This window comes from Columba livia, chromosome 9 (genome assembly GCF_036013475.1).
Source record: "Columba livia isolate bColLiv1 breed racing homer chromosome 9, bColLiv1.pat.W.v2, whole genome shotgun sequence".
Lineage (NCBI taxonomy): Eukaryota > Metazoa > Chordata > Aves > Columbiformes > Columbidae > Columba > Columba livia.
In genome coordinates, this window is record NC_088610.1 from 21404882 (window position 1) to 21421707 (window position 16826).

Consider the following 16826-nt stretch of genomic DNA (forward strand, 5'->3'; position numbering starts at 1 on the left):
CCTTGCTCCTGGTGTGAGGCAGATGCTCTGTCAATTAAGGAACAGGCATCTCAGAAGATCATCCGCTAGGCTGGGACATGGGCTCATGCTGAACTGAAGGTGGGAACGGGCTCTAAAAGAAACAGCGGTTCTGCTGGCAGTTTGCAAAAACATCCATCTACAGCCCAGTACAGCTGCCCTGATGTAGCAGCTTTGCTTCTTATGGGTAGGGATGAGGCAGCTTGTGTCCCTGGGACTCTGCAGGTCCCAGGCAGGTCAGTGTAATGCCTCCAGACCTTCATTCTTGGGGCTGCCACCCCTTAGGGCCTCTTTGCAGCAGCACGGTGGTGGTGGCTGCCTTGGGGTTTGGGGTTGTCCTCAGCAATGGGGACTCAGGGTTATCTCTTTGCCTGGCAGGTGACAGGTTTTCCTGTCACTGCAGAGGTTTGGGGATCTTAAATCCCATCAAAGAGTCATAGAATAGACTCATAGAATCATTTTACTTGGAAAAGACCTTCAAGATCACCGAGTCCAACCGTTCCCCCAGCCCTGTCCCTGCCCCATGTCCTGAAAACCTCATGTCCGTCTGTCCAACCCTCCAGGGATGGTGACTCCAGCACTGCCCTGGGCAGCCTGTTCCAATGCCCCACAGCCCTTTGGGGAAGAAATTGTTCCCCAGATCCAACCTCAACCTCCCCTGGCGCAACTTGAGGCCGTTTCCTCTGCTCCTGGCGCTTGTTCCTGGGGAGAAGAAACCAACACCTGCCATGCTACAAAGCCCACAGGCTCTGGGCTATCTGCAGGACAGCTAATGAAGCTAACAAAGCTAACAAAGCTTTCCTGCCTTTTAAGAACACATCATATCTGGGGAGCTCGAGAAGTCCAGAGTGGACAGGCAGTGTTTTGTTGTTAGATTTTGGGGTCAATCCCCAGCTAAGTAGCAATTTAATCAAGTGACCAGTCTCAGACTGCCCAGGATCTGCCCAGCTGGGGGGTTTTCCCCTCTGTGTCCCCAGCCCAGTGGGTCCCATCACACTGTACCCCCAGCATCACCACCAGCAGCCCAGGACTGCAACTATTGATTAGCAGGCACTGCAAGCTCATTTGACCAGATGGGCTTTTAGGAGTGAATTAGAGGAAGTGTGCAACTAGAAAAGCATGAAAAATGTATATGATTCCTCCAGCTAATCACGGCAATAATGCATGTTCAGTGACAAGGCTTTCTTCACGTAAAGAGCAACTCCCATTTATCCAATTTATCCATTTATCTGGAAAGCAGCTATCATGGTAAACAACAAGTCAGAGGCAAGTCCACAGCTATAAATCAGCATTTTTTTTTTCCGAAGAGTAAGTAGAAGGACATGCTTCGTCGTAACAGCTTTGCACCTCAAGTAGAAATTACTCAATTCTGAAATCTGAAAGGACACTAGCAGACCTTGCGCCTAGCGGGCGCTGGATTTTAGTGAGGTTTCTTCTCCATTTACCATGCCAGCACCAGAATCTGAGTTAAAAATATTATCCTTGCTTTGCTTTAGCGGCGGCCCGTACTCCAGCTGAGCAACCCCAGTGCTTATAGGAAATGACAGTATATTCTTATTACTTCTCATGATATCCCTCACAATCAAATCGCTTCTCATTCTCCTCTCTAGGCTAAACGACTTCAGTGCTTGCAATGCCTCTCTGCATCATATTGTTCTGGTTAATTATTTTTTTCTCACTGCCAAAAAGCTAACAAAGAGAAAGGGAGCAAGTGAGTGGAAAAGAGAACAAATTTACATGGTTCTTTGTATGAAAGGTGCCCAGTGTGCTTTAACATCTCTAGGTTCAGTAGCGAAAAGGAATTTCTGCTTGTAATTAAATGCTTAAATAGAGTCTGCACCCAAGTTTGCCTTCTGTAAATGGGAAAGCAATTAATGGCTTGCATCAGTGCTATTTGTCTCCTTCTTCTTACTATTTGTCTCCTTCTCCTTGACTCTCTCCACCAGCAAGGAGGGTCTTGTCCCACACAGGAGGGCACTTTGAATGTGTCTGCACCATGGAGCTGGGACAACACAATTGTTTAAAGCACCTTGGGTTAGGGTCTAAACAGTGCATAATATATTTATTGAAGAGAACGGGTTAATGAAATAAAAGGTGAATGATCAACCAGAGAAAGCAAAGCCCAGAATTTCTTCTTGCAAGTCCACCTGACAGGAGAGCAGCCTGTTACAAGGAGGAGATGCCTGTTTGGGTCAAAAAGGTGCCTTTTTAGGAATATGGGTTTCAAGTCCAGCCTCCTGGTGATCTATATTTGCAGTTCCTATCATGTACTGAAAGATTCAGTAACAAGAGATGGCAAAGGGAGAACCAGGATGGGAGATACAATAAAAAGCCCATTTGTTATTTCAGTAGTGTGAGCAACATCTCGATAGACTGGTTTCCATTCGAAAGCGCAAAAAAAATTCCTTGACTTCTTGTCTCTAATGGTGGTGTCCATTGCTGTTGATGGAGACAGACAACAATCTCCTTTCCTCAGCAGTTTTGATTATGAATTGTCTTCTGGAGGTGGAGTCCGATTTTTGTTAGAAATGTTTGCCCGTAAATGTCAGGCTGACCTGGGAGTTGCTCCTCCGGGCTTTCTTTTGGCTGCTTTTTGCTCAGAAAGCTGCATACAACTCACTTCACATTAATTACAGCCCCATACATCGTCCTCTCCCAGTTTTTTTTGTACTGTAGACATGACGCTGCCATGTGTCGATGGACAGCCCGTGTTTGCTGGTGGGCTTGCTTGCAACCTTTGAGCCTCTCCAACCAAGCACATGAGAGCATTTAGCAAGCTACATTTCACGACAAAACGTGTTCCCGGGTAGCGTTTGCACATAAGCTTGTCATTGATGTTCCCAAAGCACCAGTTGTGCCAGATGTGCGATGGGGAAAGCGTCTGCTAACGCTCCAGCTTCCCCCCAGGATGCTGTTCTGGCCCCGGGAGGGGAAGCGGCAGAGCATCTGTGTCAGCTCTGAGAACGTGTGACACCAAAATGCTTGGTGGCCTGTCTGGAAGACGTGCAGATCTGGGTCCCTGAGCGCAGGAAAACCTTCGCAATGATGAGAAAAGCCGCCTCCTTGTCTGGGTGACCTGCTGAGAGCTGACACAGCTGCAGCGAGTGGATTAGAGCAGCTTCCTGGGGAACTCGAGATTAGATATCACTCTACATATAGCACATGTCTACATAGGAGAGAGAGCAAATAATTTCTTTAAATGCAACTTGCATGTGTATAAATGCAGTAGTTTCATCTGTGCTGAAGTTCTTGTTAATGAACGCACTTGCTTCTAAACATCCTCTGCACCATGAACCTGAAAGCAATTTAAATATTCTGTGTAATATGGGCCCTAAAATTTCACCCTAGTGGATGTGCTAGCATTGAACATGAATTTGTGTGGCATACTAATAGCTTTCCAGACAAAAGCCACCAATTTCTGCTGAGATCAGGCATTGTCCTTCTAGCAGCTGTACATGAAGATTGTTAGTGGTTGGATTTGATGATCCTGAAGGTCTTCCCCGACAAGAATTATTCTATGATCACTAAACCTCCTAGCACAAGCTCAGTGGTGGGTCCCACTTCAGCACGAGGGTGACGAGCTAAAAGGACTTTTAGGGTAGAAATTGCTGGGGTAGTTGTGACCAGGAAAAGCCACCAGTGAGGAGGGTCTTGTCCCACATGGGAGGGCACCTTGAATGTGCCTGCATCATGGAGCTGGGACAACACAATTGTTTAAAGCACCTTGGGTTAGGGTCATAATATATTTATTGAAGAGGATGGGTAAATGAAATAAAGACTGAATGATCAACCAGAGAAAGCAAAGCCCAGAATTTCAGAAGCATTAAGCAGCTGAAGGAGCCTCCTCTGCTAGCCGGGTGTCCAAGACATCACGTCTCCCTGCAATTTGAGTGCAACTGATCAAACCATGGCTCCAGCAGAGCCTGTTTGGGAACTTCTGCAGACCAAGGGATGGAGTTCCTCACCCTGGACACCCTACAGGACCCCCTCTGAAATCTGAATATCCTGAGCCTGGTCATTTCCAGTATGGAAAAGTCTGTTGTCCTCTAGAAAACATGAAGACAGTTTCCTAGGGTGGGTAGGAGGTGTGCCCTTGGAAGAGCTTCTCTCATGTCACCTTGGCTAGGGAAGGAGCATGGATAACTGCTTATTTCTCAGTGTTTCATTACTGCAATCACTCTTTAGGTCGTGCACAAGCGCGTGCATCTGAGTGTGCATGTGTGTGCTTGGGAAACCTTCAGGCAGTGGGTGGGAAGAGCATCTTCCAATGCAGACACCAACATTTGCTTTCCAGCTCATGAGAAACCAGAAGGTGATTTTTTTCTTCCCTGCAGACCAATCCCTGCAGGGAAGGAGAAAAGAAAGATGGTTCTTGCATCTTCCTTCACCGCTTTCCAGCTTCATCTCCTCATCCCAACTCATGCTCTTTGGCATCCTCAGCTCCCGTCCCACCTCGCGCCATCTCCTCCTCCCCATCCTTCCAGCCCTGCCCCACTGCTAATCCTTCATCCTCCTGCCCTCTCTCTCTCCTTCCCATTTCTTTTCTCCTTTCATCAGAGCCCAGTTTCTGAGGGTCCATCTTCCAGTCACCAACAAACAGCTACAGGGATGGCGTAAACTGGCTTTTTTCAGGAGCTATTGGCTTGGACTAAGTTTGGATGCATTTCCAAAAGGCCACCACTGGCCTCAGCTGCTCTGCCAAACAGCGTGGGCTTTTTTATGCCTAGAAACATCTCAAGGTTGAAACATGTTTAAATGTGAGAGGGGAAAAAAGAAGACTTTGTTGACTTCACTTTTCAAGGAAAGCTGAACCCTACCGGGCACCCGGCCCAAAGAATCAAAGTTTCGGCCCAAAGAATTAAAATCTAGCAAAATTATAAGCAGGTTTGGGGTGTTTTTGGTTTGTTTCTGGGTTTTTTTTTGTAAAGGAGATGTTGTCAAGAAACTGTAAACGGATGTATTGGTTCTTGCTCAAAGAATGAGCAGTAATAATTGTGTGCCATATATGTGCTCTCATCTGCCATCTCTCTCTCACCAAAAAAAAAAGCATTTAAAATAATTTATTATGAAGATACATTCATAAACTACGAATTCTGAATTTATTTTTATCATATATTATTCATATAATGGCAACACCCTAAGTTTGCTCAGCACTGTGCAGAAAGAGAGGAAGATAAAGCCTCTGGCCCAAAGAGACTTCGAAATAAATGGAAATAAGGTTTGGATCTGTCTGTGTGTGTGTGTATAATTTTTAAGTATTACTGAAGAAACTGTGGGGGGAAAATTGAATTATACATCAGCTTATTCACCAACAGGAAAAAAAAATGGGCAAGTCTGCATGCTCTTGATAACATTTTAATAATTTACAAACTCAAATTTCACCCTGGGAGTGACTTTCATGAGAAGTAAGAAATCCTGTGACTGTAAACACAGCTGGAAGTGAGGAGAAAATCACGGCAAATCCTCTGCATGGTGTGGGGAAGAGGCAGGAGGAGATGGGAATGGCTCATGTGGGCTGCACAAACGGGGACCCTCTTCGGGGACCTTGTTGGAGAGAACAGTAGCAATGGGGCAAATTGTGACTTAATTTGTGCTCCCTGCATTGCCTCGGAGAGTTTTTCCCTGCGGTAAAGCCCCGGTGCAAGAGGTTTTGTGCTTTATGGTGAAGCGCCACCGCCCTTGGCATAGCCAGAGCAACCAGCACCCGTGGAAATGCTGTCCAGGGTGTCCGTGCAAGCAGGATTTAATGCATCTTCAAGGTCGGACTGTCCCAAAACTGCTTGTGAAAGCCACAGCTGGAGAGGGACAAATGGTGGGAACCCCTCTGTCTGTCTCATGCTTGGTGCCTCATCTCCCACTGGCTGCAGCAGGGAGCAGGAGGTAGTGATTCAGAATTACTGACATCATAGAATCACAGAATCATCTTGGTTGGACAAGACCCTCGAGACCATCAAGTCCAACCGTTCCCCCAGCCCTGGCACTGCCCCATGTCCTGAGAACCTCATGTCCGTCTGTCCAGCCCTCCAGGGATGGTGACTCCAGCACTGCCCTGGGCAGCCTGTTCCAATGCCCCACAGCCCTTTGGGGAAGAAATTGTTCCCCACATCCAACCTCAACCTCCCCTGGCACAACTTGAGGCTGTTTCCTCTGCTCCTGGTGCTTGTTCCTGGGGAGCAGAGCCCGACCCCCCTCGCTCCAAGCTCCTTTCAGGCAGTTCAGAGATCAGAAGGGTCCCCTCAGCTCCTGTTCTCCAGCTGAATGTCCCAGGTCCCTCAGCCGCTCCCATCACACTTGTGCTCCAGCCCCTCAGCAGCTCTGTTCCCTTCAATCAACTTGCTCCAGGACCTCAAGGGCTTTATTGTCCCGAGGGTCCCAAAACTGCCCCTGGGATTCAAGGCCCAAGGGGAATTTATTGATGGACACCATGAGTGTAATGGTGTGTTATGGTACACTCGTACGGCTGTTCTCCACCTCACCCCATTCCAGACCTGCTTGGGCACAAGTTTGGGTTTTGGGAAGACCACAACACCATGCCAGCCCTCCCCAGCCTGTGGTGCAGGGTCAGTGCCAAACCCCAAGTATCCTGGGTGGGCAGCGCTGGGACACAACCTTGCATACAAACTGCTGAAAGTGCCTTGAAACATGGGAGTCGTGGCTTTCCTGCATTGCTGAGAAATCTGATGTCAGCAGGGAAAAATGATGGCAAAAGTGCTAATCCCATCCTCTGGCTTTCCTGGGCCTTGCCTGCAGTTCTGCAGTGCCCGCAGGTACCAGGGGACTGGTGACAAGCCTGCATTAATCTCTCTGTGATTACCATCTACCACTTTTTTCTACTTCTCAAGCTGCTTTTGTGTGAATTTCTTTGCCCAGCACACACTGCGGGACCTACATTTCCATTTGCCAGAGAACACAGGGTTGCTGTGTTCATTGGAAATGGTGTGAAAAAGAAAAACATCCTTGCTACCCAGTCACCCTCGCTGCCTCTGGTTTTGTGTGGTTTCTACCTCTGTGATTATCTTTTTCCCTGAGAGGGCTCAGGAAGATTTCCAGCTCATCTTAGGCAGAGATGCCAGCAGGAAAGGGTGTCTGGGGACCTGCACAGGGTCTGAGGGATGTGGCAGCAGGAGGGTAGCAGGTTTGGAAGCCCGGCTGGTGGCACAGCCAGGGGACAGGGACACCAAAGGCACCGTCTTGCCTGACTATCTGCAAGAGGGCAGCCAGATCATCTGCATCTCTGAAAGGCACATCTCTGAAAGGTGTATCCATGAAAGGCACAACTCCAAAAGGCACATCTCCAAAAGGTGTATCTCCAAAAGGTGCATCTCCGAAAGGCGCATCTCCAAAAGGTGTATCTCCAAAAGGCACATCTCCAAAAGGCGCATCTCCAAAAGGCACACCTCCAAAAGGCACATCTCCAAAAGCACATCTCCACCATTCCCTGCTGAGAGTGGACAGCGGGTGTTTCTCTTTCTCTTTGGAGAAGGCTTTGTTACAAAATGCCTCCTACAAAAGCCATCTTGGCAGCACAAGTGAGGAGCTGAGGTCTCCATTCAGATGTACAGAATGGATCTTTCTCCTTCGCCAACAATACAGCACTGAAATCCCCCTGTTCCCCGTGCTTTGCACCTCCTCCAGCCTCGCTGAAGCATTTCCAGGCACGGGAGGCTGCACAGGTCTTTTGTCTAGTGAAACCTTTTGTCCCACACTTTGTCTTCCCAAGGAGGCTGTGGAAAAGCATCCCTGGGGAAGTACAGGCTCCCTGGGCAAGCTGCCTGCCCTGCCATGGGGGCTACTGGAGCCAGATGGCCAAATCCCAACAGAGTATTGAAAAAAAAAAGGGACCAAATAATTTATTAGTGATGACATTATTAACAACTTCCCTTGGAGTGGTGAACCTGCTGGTATCTTTTCTTGCCCTGTGGAAGGGCTGTTGGCTGCATCCATGGGAGGTGGTGGCCTTGGGAGAGAGACAGGGGTGCCTCTTGCTCAGCCCCGCTGGGCAGGGGACATGCAGGATTTGGGCGCTGGAAGCCACTAGATGTCAGGGTTACTCCGTGACAGCTGTGACAGCCGCCAGATGTGGCATAGCTGGCTTGGCCTAGAGGAGAACAGGTCCCCAGGGCCAAGCAAGGCACAGGAGCCGAAAGTCACACCGGGAATTAGGGAAAAACCTGGAAAAAAAGTGAGATGGAGACATTGTCCCCTTGCTCGCATGATGAGCAGACAGTTCACTATCTGCCTCTCCAATGACAGACATGGTTTGATTTGTCCAGTGACCTTCTGACTATTGGTGTTGCAGGAATAACCACCCCAAATGGTCAAAAGCCTGTCCCCAGAGTCATGGGTGTCTTCAAAATTGTTTGCTCATGATTTTCCACCCAGAAACATGTGTTTACAACCAGAGTGGGTCTGGATTAGCTGCAGGATACATGTCAAACCATCACCTGCATCCCTACTTCTGCATTGACCGTGACTGTGAGTGCCATAACCCACCTGTCCTGCTCATCAGCTGGAAACATATTTTTGATCCACTATCACCTTCTGCTTAAAGACCTCAGCACTAAAACCTACTGTTTCTGGGGGGGGTGGGAAAGTGAGAAAACGTTCAGATTTTACCAAAAAAAAACCCCAGGAAAAGTTCAGATTTCACAGGCCACAATGTTTTCTTTAGATTAAAAGTAAAGTAAAATACAGCGTGTAGAGAAAACCACAAAGTCTTCTGCAAAATACCAGTTGTTTTATTACATCTATTGTAATATTGTAAGCTGAGCTCCTCTCATAAATAAGGATTATAAAAACCCTCGTTTTAATGTACTAGAAACTAAAGGAAGTTATTTCATTATAAACAGGAAGATGCAGCAGTGGCGGCTTAAATGACTGAGGCTTTTTTTCCCTGTGGGAATATTAATATATTCACTGGCTTGGAGTCAAGGAGCAGATACCGGGACGTCCGGGCTTTGGTAGATCAGATGCTCAGTGAGTTCCTGACTTTGCTTCTGATACCATTTAGGACTCAGATACTTTAGAAAGTGGATCAAGACCCTCGGTCTTTAGATATTTTCCTGCCCCACCATCCTGATCTCTGGAAGAGAGTGACAAACTGGAGATGAGGGGCTTCATATCACTTCCAAAACATTTTTGGCTGTAGCTATAATAACTGTGGGCTTCTGAATAGCCATTTAATGCCTGAGATTTTTTCATCTTGCAATATTCTTGGGCTGAATGACTTTCTGTGGTGAGAAGTCCCATGAACTAATTATGCTGTATATGAAAGTATATTTTCCTTTATCAGCCTGATTTTTCCAGCTTTATGAGAAAGCGGGTTATTTATTAGGAAAAAATAACTCGATGGCTTTTTGTAGTTACAGCTTCTAAGATCACCTTCTCACTGAAAGAATCAACAATTAAAGTTGGCTCTGAGTTACATCACTACTTAGTCATGATAGATATGCAATTTCATAGTCTTCATTATAGAAAACAGGCACCAAAGTACATCAATAAACTATATAATGTGAAGGAATACTGATAAAAGCATGCTATTAGATTCATTAGTGCTAATCAGAAGGAAAGCATCTATGGTTACTCATTGATAATACTCAGTTAAAAAAAGCAATTTCTTGGGGCGAATGATTTTCAGTGATATGGGGTGGCTGAAAAGAGAGTCTAAAAGCAAATGTCAAGGAAAGGAAAAAAAACGCTTAGATGAGATCATACAATTAACACTTTTATTCCAGGTAAGGGCAAGGGAGAGAAGATAATGGCAGCATCGCCTGGTGCATCTGGTTAAGGGGAAGATGCAGAATTTGGGGATGAAGACAGAGATGGAGGAGAGACTGGGACCTCCTGGCATATGGAGAAAGGAGGTGGTCAGGAGGACCACTCCAGATCTGTAGGTTGGACTGTGGATGTGATGAGAAGGTTTCTTCGGATAGGATCCGACTCAACAGCTTCACTGCTGGTTTAGATGTGGTTACATCTAGTGAACTGGTCATAGAAAAGAACTGGGATGACTAACCATGAGAAGGTCATCGGAAGTTGGAGGGGAAGGAAGTAAAGGCAGATCTCTCTCAAATTAACAAGGGCAAGTGTGAGGAAATCCAGGAAACTTGATGGAAAACTTTGGGGCCTGAAAGTTGGGATGTAGTCTGGAAGTTGTCTGGCACGTAAGGGGGAAAATACATGCAAAAAACTCCAGATATGACAGGATGATTAACTGTCTCCAAAAATATATTAGCAGTAAGTTGAGAACCTGCAGAAAGGATAGAAAAAAGACAGATCATCACAGAGAGATGTGACATAGAGGTCAGGAAACGCAGAGAGAAAATGAAAATTGAGAAATTCAAACTTAACTGGAACTTACAAAATGTATTAAAACCTCTAACAAAAGGCTGTCTCCAGAGCCTCGGTTCTTCCTTGTTCTTTTCTTGTGTGGCTAGAGATTGCAGTTAATCTAGGTAGGACCAAAATGAAAATGAATGTGTTTCTAGGGATTATTCTGAAGGCTCAAATGATGTCAGAGCAGAACTGCAGGAACAGAAATGGGGCGGATGCTGAACAAAAACCTCGGTGCACCCAGACTGGTGGGATGAGGGTGGGAGAGGGGACTGAGACAGCAGGAGCAGTCCCCATCGTGAATCCTGAGGACCTTCCCGTGGTTTTGCAGGTCTCCTGGCAAGGGATGGATGTCCAGCTGGTGGGGTATCATCCAACCAAAGAGCAAAGGCAACGTCCATGTGTGTGAAAGAGAAAAGCAGCAACCACAGGTGTGATACTGAGTGCAGTGGTGTGCAGGACTGTAGAAGGTTTTTAAGAAATATGGAAAATCAGGGAAAACCAGAACATGGGCCTGCTCAAGCTAGAATGCCTTCTAAGTAGATCACAGCAAGCTGGGTGCTGGTAGAACCACATGGTGATTGCTGACGGGGAAGGGGATGCCTACAAGACCCATGAGCTAGATGATATGGCAGCAATCATAGATTCATGAAATAATTTTTGCTAGAAGAAACCCTCCAGATCATCGAGTCCAAGCATTACCCCACCCCTGGCACTGCCCCATGTCCTGAGAACCTCATCTCTGTCTGTCCAACCTTCCAGGGATGGTGACTCCAGCACTGCCCTGGGCAGCCTGTTCCAATGCCTCACAGCCCTTTGGGGAAGAAATTGTTCCTTTATTTCTAGCACCTCATAAAGACAGAAAGGGTCTTTTCCTTCGGTTTTGACTCTGCCATGGCTCCTGGCAGGGGTGCATGTTCTGGTACAATGCTCATCTCTGCCATCTCGCCTGGTTGCCCTTTGACGAGTCCCTTTGTAGCTCCGTTTCCCCATCGTGCTGATCACAGATCAGCATCACCTTGCTCTGTGTGTTTGTGTCTCATCTGGCATTGTTGTGGTTTGATCTTGAAGCCTGCTGGTCTAATCGTGATGAGAAGGACAGATGTTGGCAGAGGCAAAGCCTCTGATCAAAAAGCATACAGAATTTAGCTAGACTGCAGGATTTTTTCCTGTGGTATGGACAAATATTGACTGGGGCCGGTTCCAACAGCCTCCTTTCTTAATAGATGCTCTAACATTGAACACGAGCAGTGACAAACTGGTGCAATTACTCACCATGTTACTAATCACACCATTTCCCTCCCCCTGTTATTGATTTTGGAAACACTGTTTGAAAAGAAAAAAGAAAAAAAACCCTTCGTTGCCTGTAATACCTAAATGGAAATTTAATCCCTCTTCCATCTACCATTCCCTCTTTGCATTTATTTTCAAGACACATTTTGATTGTTTTGTTTACTGCTTACTGTGTTTATGATTATTTTAATAGAAAGTGTTATGCGATACATTTTGTATGAAGGTCACTGCTTAGATATTCTCTGTAGATGCTTTATTCGAGCAGCGCTGATTCGTAATGCATTCATGCCAGCTTCTTGCAGGGGGTTCTCTCCATTTCCACATGGGGGTCCTGTGGCAACGTGCTGCATAAATAACATTATCTGCTGTGGTATTTAGCACTCGCTGCAAATAGTGCAAAGGCCACTGTGAGGTTGCTGAGGCCTATCATTTCATCCAGAGGTTAATATACCATCAATAAACAGGGATGCAAATGACACTGGAGCAGTTGGTTCACCAGAAGCCAGAGATGCGGTAAATGGAACATTTTATCTTTTTTTATCCTGCTATAAAAATACTTGTGCATGCCCCAGGTGTTCCCCTCCTCTTGGTGCCAGGCTCCGAACGAGCTCCAAGACACTGGTCCTCACTAACCAAGGACCCAATCTGGCTTTAAGTGCCCATTTCTTCCCAAAGGGTTGCTCTCAGCCTGCTGAAATTATCAGTATTTTTTTGTCTCCTGTGGAGGGCTATAAACACCATTGTGTAGCACTCAACGAGCCCTTGATGCTCCCCAGGTCTCCAACTACCTTTCTCCATGCTCCATATTAATGAGACAAGGCTTGTTTTGTCTTCTTGACTGACCTCCTGGCTCCAGCGTCTGCCCCTGCAGCGATGAACATTTGAACTGCACTCATGGCGAGCGGTGCTCCATGAGATGTAAAGAATATCACTTGGCAAAAATATTCCTTCCATGCACTAAGAGGCTATGTCCACTCACATTCACCTACAAAAGGTCTCACAACCATCAGAGAGAAGGTCTTTCTTGGCTGTGAAGGTAATGGCCAGTGAACAAGGATCTAACCAACCTCCATGGGAGGGTTGTCAAGGGTGGGTGTCAGAGGATGGACCAGACTCTGCTCAGTGGTGCCCAACGCCAGGGTGAGGGGCAACGGGCACAGACTGAAACACAGGAGGCTCCATCTGAACATGAGCAGAAACTTGTTTGCTGGGAGGTGCCAGAGCCTGGCCCAGGCTGTCCAGAGCGGGTGTGGAGTCTCCTTCTCTGAGACATTCAAACCCGCCTGGCCCCACCTGTGTGATCTGCTCTGGTGACCTGCTCTGCGTGAGCAAAGGAGGTTGCACTGGGGGGTCTCCAGAGATCCCTTCAACAAAACAAGCCTGGGATTCTGTGATTTAGTGGATTTTGTGAGGACCTGGACTGACCAGAAAGAGGGAGAAAGCCTGAACCAGCATGATTGTCTTTCTGGACCCCAGCAGATTACCGTCTGTTTGGGAGAAGTTGTGAGCCAGGTAACCCTCCCCACAAATGCTCCTTCTGACTCCAATGGAAATGATGCTCTTATTCTAGTGCAAGAAGGGAGGATTTTCCCGTGATACCAATGCATTTGTAGCTCAGGTTGCTGAGGAAAAAATTCACATGGTCCTTGCTCTGCTCCAGCAGCGCTTTCTTGCTCCTTGCTCCAGAAATGTGATGGGAAGGGCCATGATGGTCTCGCAGGTGTGGACACCTTTGAGTCTTGTTTGGAATGGCTTGATCTGAACTGCCTTCAGACTTTGTTGTGCTTTTCTTTCTTTCCTTCTTCCTGAGAAGTGGACATTGAAGGGATCTGGGCTTGGTTCCCATCTCCTGGTTATGATTAGATGCTCAATAGCTCAGCATTGGCAAAGGAAGAGATCCCTCCAGCTCTCCCCCCAGCTATTATTGTTTAGTTTAGAACCGTCTGGGATCCATTAGCCTCAGGAAAAAAATCACAGATGATAAAAAAACACACAGCTCCTAATGATTTTTATGAAGTCTGGCTTCTATTTCAACAAAACACAAGCAGAACTATCTCTCCAAAAGTTTCTGGAGAACAGACAGACATAAATGTTTGACTTCACTACACAGACTGCCCGCTTTCATCTCCATACATCAGGAGGCACCACATTCATCTCTGCGTTCATCATCTTTCATTCCTACCACCTGCTAATAGCTGGAGCCATACCTGGACTGGATTTTTGCCTGTTTAGTAATGTTTCTTCTTTCCTGCCATTCTGTCCCATAGCTCTGTGTTTCGTGGTTCATTTTCTCCAAGAAGGCCTTTCTCATTTAAATGCTCAGCGATACAGCCTGCTAAATGTAAGTGGGGTTTACAAGCAAAGGGAAAAGGATCTGGAAAAACAAACCCCTGATTTATCTTCCTGCAGGACAATCCAGATGCTTGGCCAGGAAGGCTGGCAGATGATACCAGTGGTATCTCAAGGAAGAGATGTACACAGATACAATCAGAAAGGGAAAATCACCCCGAGGACTCTCCAGAAACTCTGACTACCAACACCAGCACTTTCTAATTTTCATAGTGAACAATAGGAGCACTTAGACTAAAAATGATCTGCCATATGGCCCAGTTCTATCATGTTTGGGGCAGGGTGGGGACAAGAGGAGCATAGAATTCATGGCCAGAATGGTGGAGCATCTCCTGTCTCAGATGCTTTTGTTTGTTGTATGAGGTTTCGACAATCATTGCTTCAGGAGCAACAAGAGGTAGAGAGGAGATTCAAACAGATCTGCTCTCCAAGCATTCAGGTCTGGAAAATTACTTCATGATGTGAAGCTTAAGGAACTCAACTTATCTCCATGAAAAGAGGGGAAAAGTAGGATCCATTAAATTATATAGGCGCAGGGTGCTTGTTCAGGGTTTTTCTTTGCCATGCCCGTAAATCTAAAAATATATTGATAACATCCTGCTCTCTTCTGGCCTTGTCTGTAACAGATATATTCTGTCTTTAGGTTCAAAACATTAGCCATAACTCACATTTTGGCTTGATGCAGATATTTGGGTGACCTTTAACAGCCTGTGATATATAGAAAAGCTGATTATATGTTCTTCTGTTTCATAGGAGGGATCAATACGAACGAGATCAGGAAAAAAAAAACAGTTTCATTCACGTTAAACAAATTCTGACAGTGGTTTATTTGAGAAACTCTACACCTCCTGCGCTTGGAATGAGGATTCGAAACTGGCAGTCACAGGCGTCTTTTGAGATAGCTGTAAAACGTCTGGCCAGATTTATCCAGCCTCTAAGGATCTTCCTTTACATGAGCTCAGTGCTTGGCTGGAGAGGCGCTGAGGTCCATGAGAGCAAATCGGAAGGCACCGGAGACATAAAAACCTGCTGCTCTTGCAGTCCTGGGTGGAGGCTATCCTCTACCACATTGATTTATTTTTTAAAACATCTCCACAGCATTGTATTTCCTTGCAGCCTTCTTCATACCAGAGCTTCTCTTGGTAAACCTCAGTCTGCTGGAGCAGCTCTCCCTGATTTCCATCAGTAGTGTAATTCAGGTTGGGATAGTAGAAGACTCATTGCCAAGCTCCAGAGTAAGTGCAACCACAGCGGGAGTGTTAGGGAACAAATTAGGAAAGGCTGTGAGCATGCGGGTTTGCTCTCCACCTCCAGACATCACAGGTGCCCAAGCTGGTTTGACTGGTGACCCCAAGACTGGGGCACAGATGTGCAAGGATTTGCCTTTGACCTTTTACGTAGCATTTATCAGAATGTCCATGCCTTCGTCTGAGCTAGTGCAACATTGCGTCTATGCACACAGGTGATACTCAGCCTTCCTCCACCAGGTAGAATTAGGAGAGCATCTGCCTTTTCATCTCCAGCATGAAACCCACCCTCCCAGGTACCTCCTGCTGCAGGTTTAAACATGACATCCCTCAAAAGCTGCAGAGACCAAGTGACTTGAAGCAGCTCTTGGTCACCGGAGCCTCGGAAGAAAGGCCAAACCAACCTGTAATGCTGCAAGGGCCTCACAATGCTAATGAAATAATCAAATCCAGCCCCCTCTATGAGGATGAAGACGTCAGCTGTAATCCCTGGGAGTGTTTCCCATCATTTCTGCAGTCACCCAGACAGATGAGCGTGGCAGCCAAGTTCAGAACCTCTACATCTGCCCTTCTGTGTCGACATGCCTCCTCAATGAGGATGATTATTCCTGCAGCCGGGGCGAGCAGCTGCGCTCCCGATGCCAGCTACGCTATCTCGCCTTCCCGCAAATAAAGCGAGCGATTATCTCATTTGTTTGGTTTCCCGCTCAGATAAATGTGTTTGCTCCGTATCCCCCAAAGACTTGGGAGTTTGCAGATGCACCTGCAAACTCAGAGTCTGCTCTGACTTCTGGGTGGTTGTATGAAGGGACTTCAGGAGAGACAGAGCTGGGTCTTTATCATTGACACATGGCAAAGCCATCAGATGACAGAGGAGATCAACATGTCGAGTAGAAACCTCTCCTTGCTTTCGCTTCTCCCTATCAGCTGCCTCTGGGAAGTCCAAAGAAAAAATCGGTCACGTGAAACCGTAGCCGTATTTTCCATACAGAAATAATTTCTCAGCGAGCACCATCAGTGAATGTTCCCAGCACAGATCTGGTCCTTTCCCCTCGCCACGGTGTCTCGGGCTGTGTGGAGCACACAGTGTTTTGATACCTGATCTGAATAGATCAGATATGCCTTGGAAGGCCATTTTCAAGCAGATATTCACAGACGAAATCTGTGTTCCCTTATGCATGAATCTCTTATGCTCATTATGAAAGCTCTTTTCTTTCCTAAGCAGTTACGAAAAAAACAGAGAATTGAGGCATTTGTAGATTTTTTTTCCTAAAAGAGGTTTTAATCCAGAAGAGGGAGAAATACATCCTCTTTTGAAAATAAGGGGAAGCACATTAAAGAGTTGAACTGTTTAGATTTAATACTAATCAGTCAACGGCATGAAGAAAGACTTGATGCTGTTTAAACTCGGAATGAGAGCTAACTCTTCCCTAACACTGGTATCACTCTGAACTGTTTATCTTTATAGTAGGATGGAGATCTACTCAGGTTATATTTTCAGGCTGTCCCTGATAATGCAGGCAAGACTTATTATCCCTGACATATCCTGATAGGAGCCTTCACAGGATGGAGAAGTCTCTCCCTGTC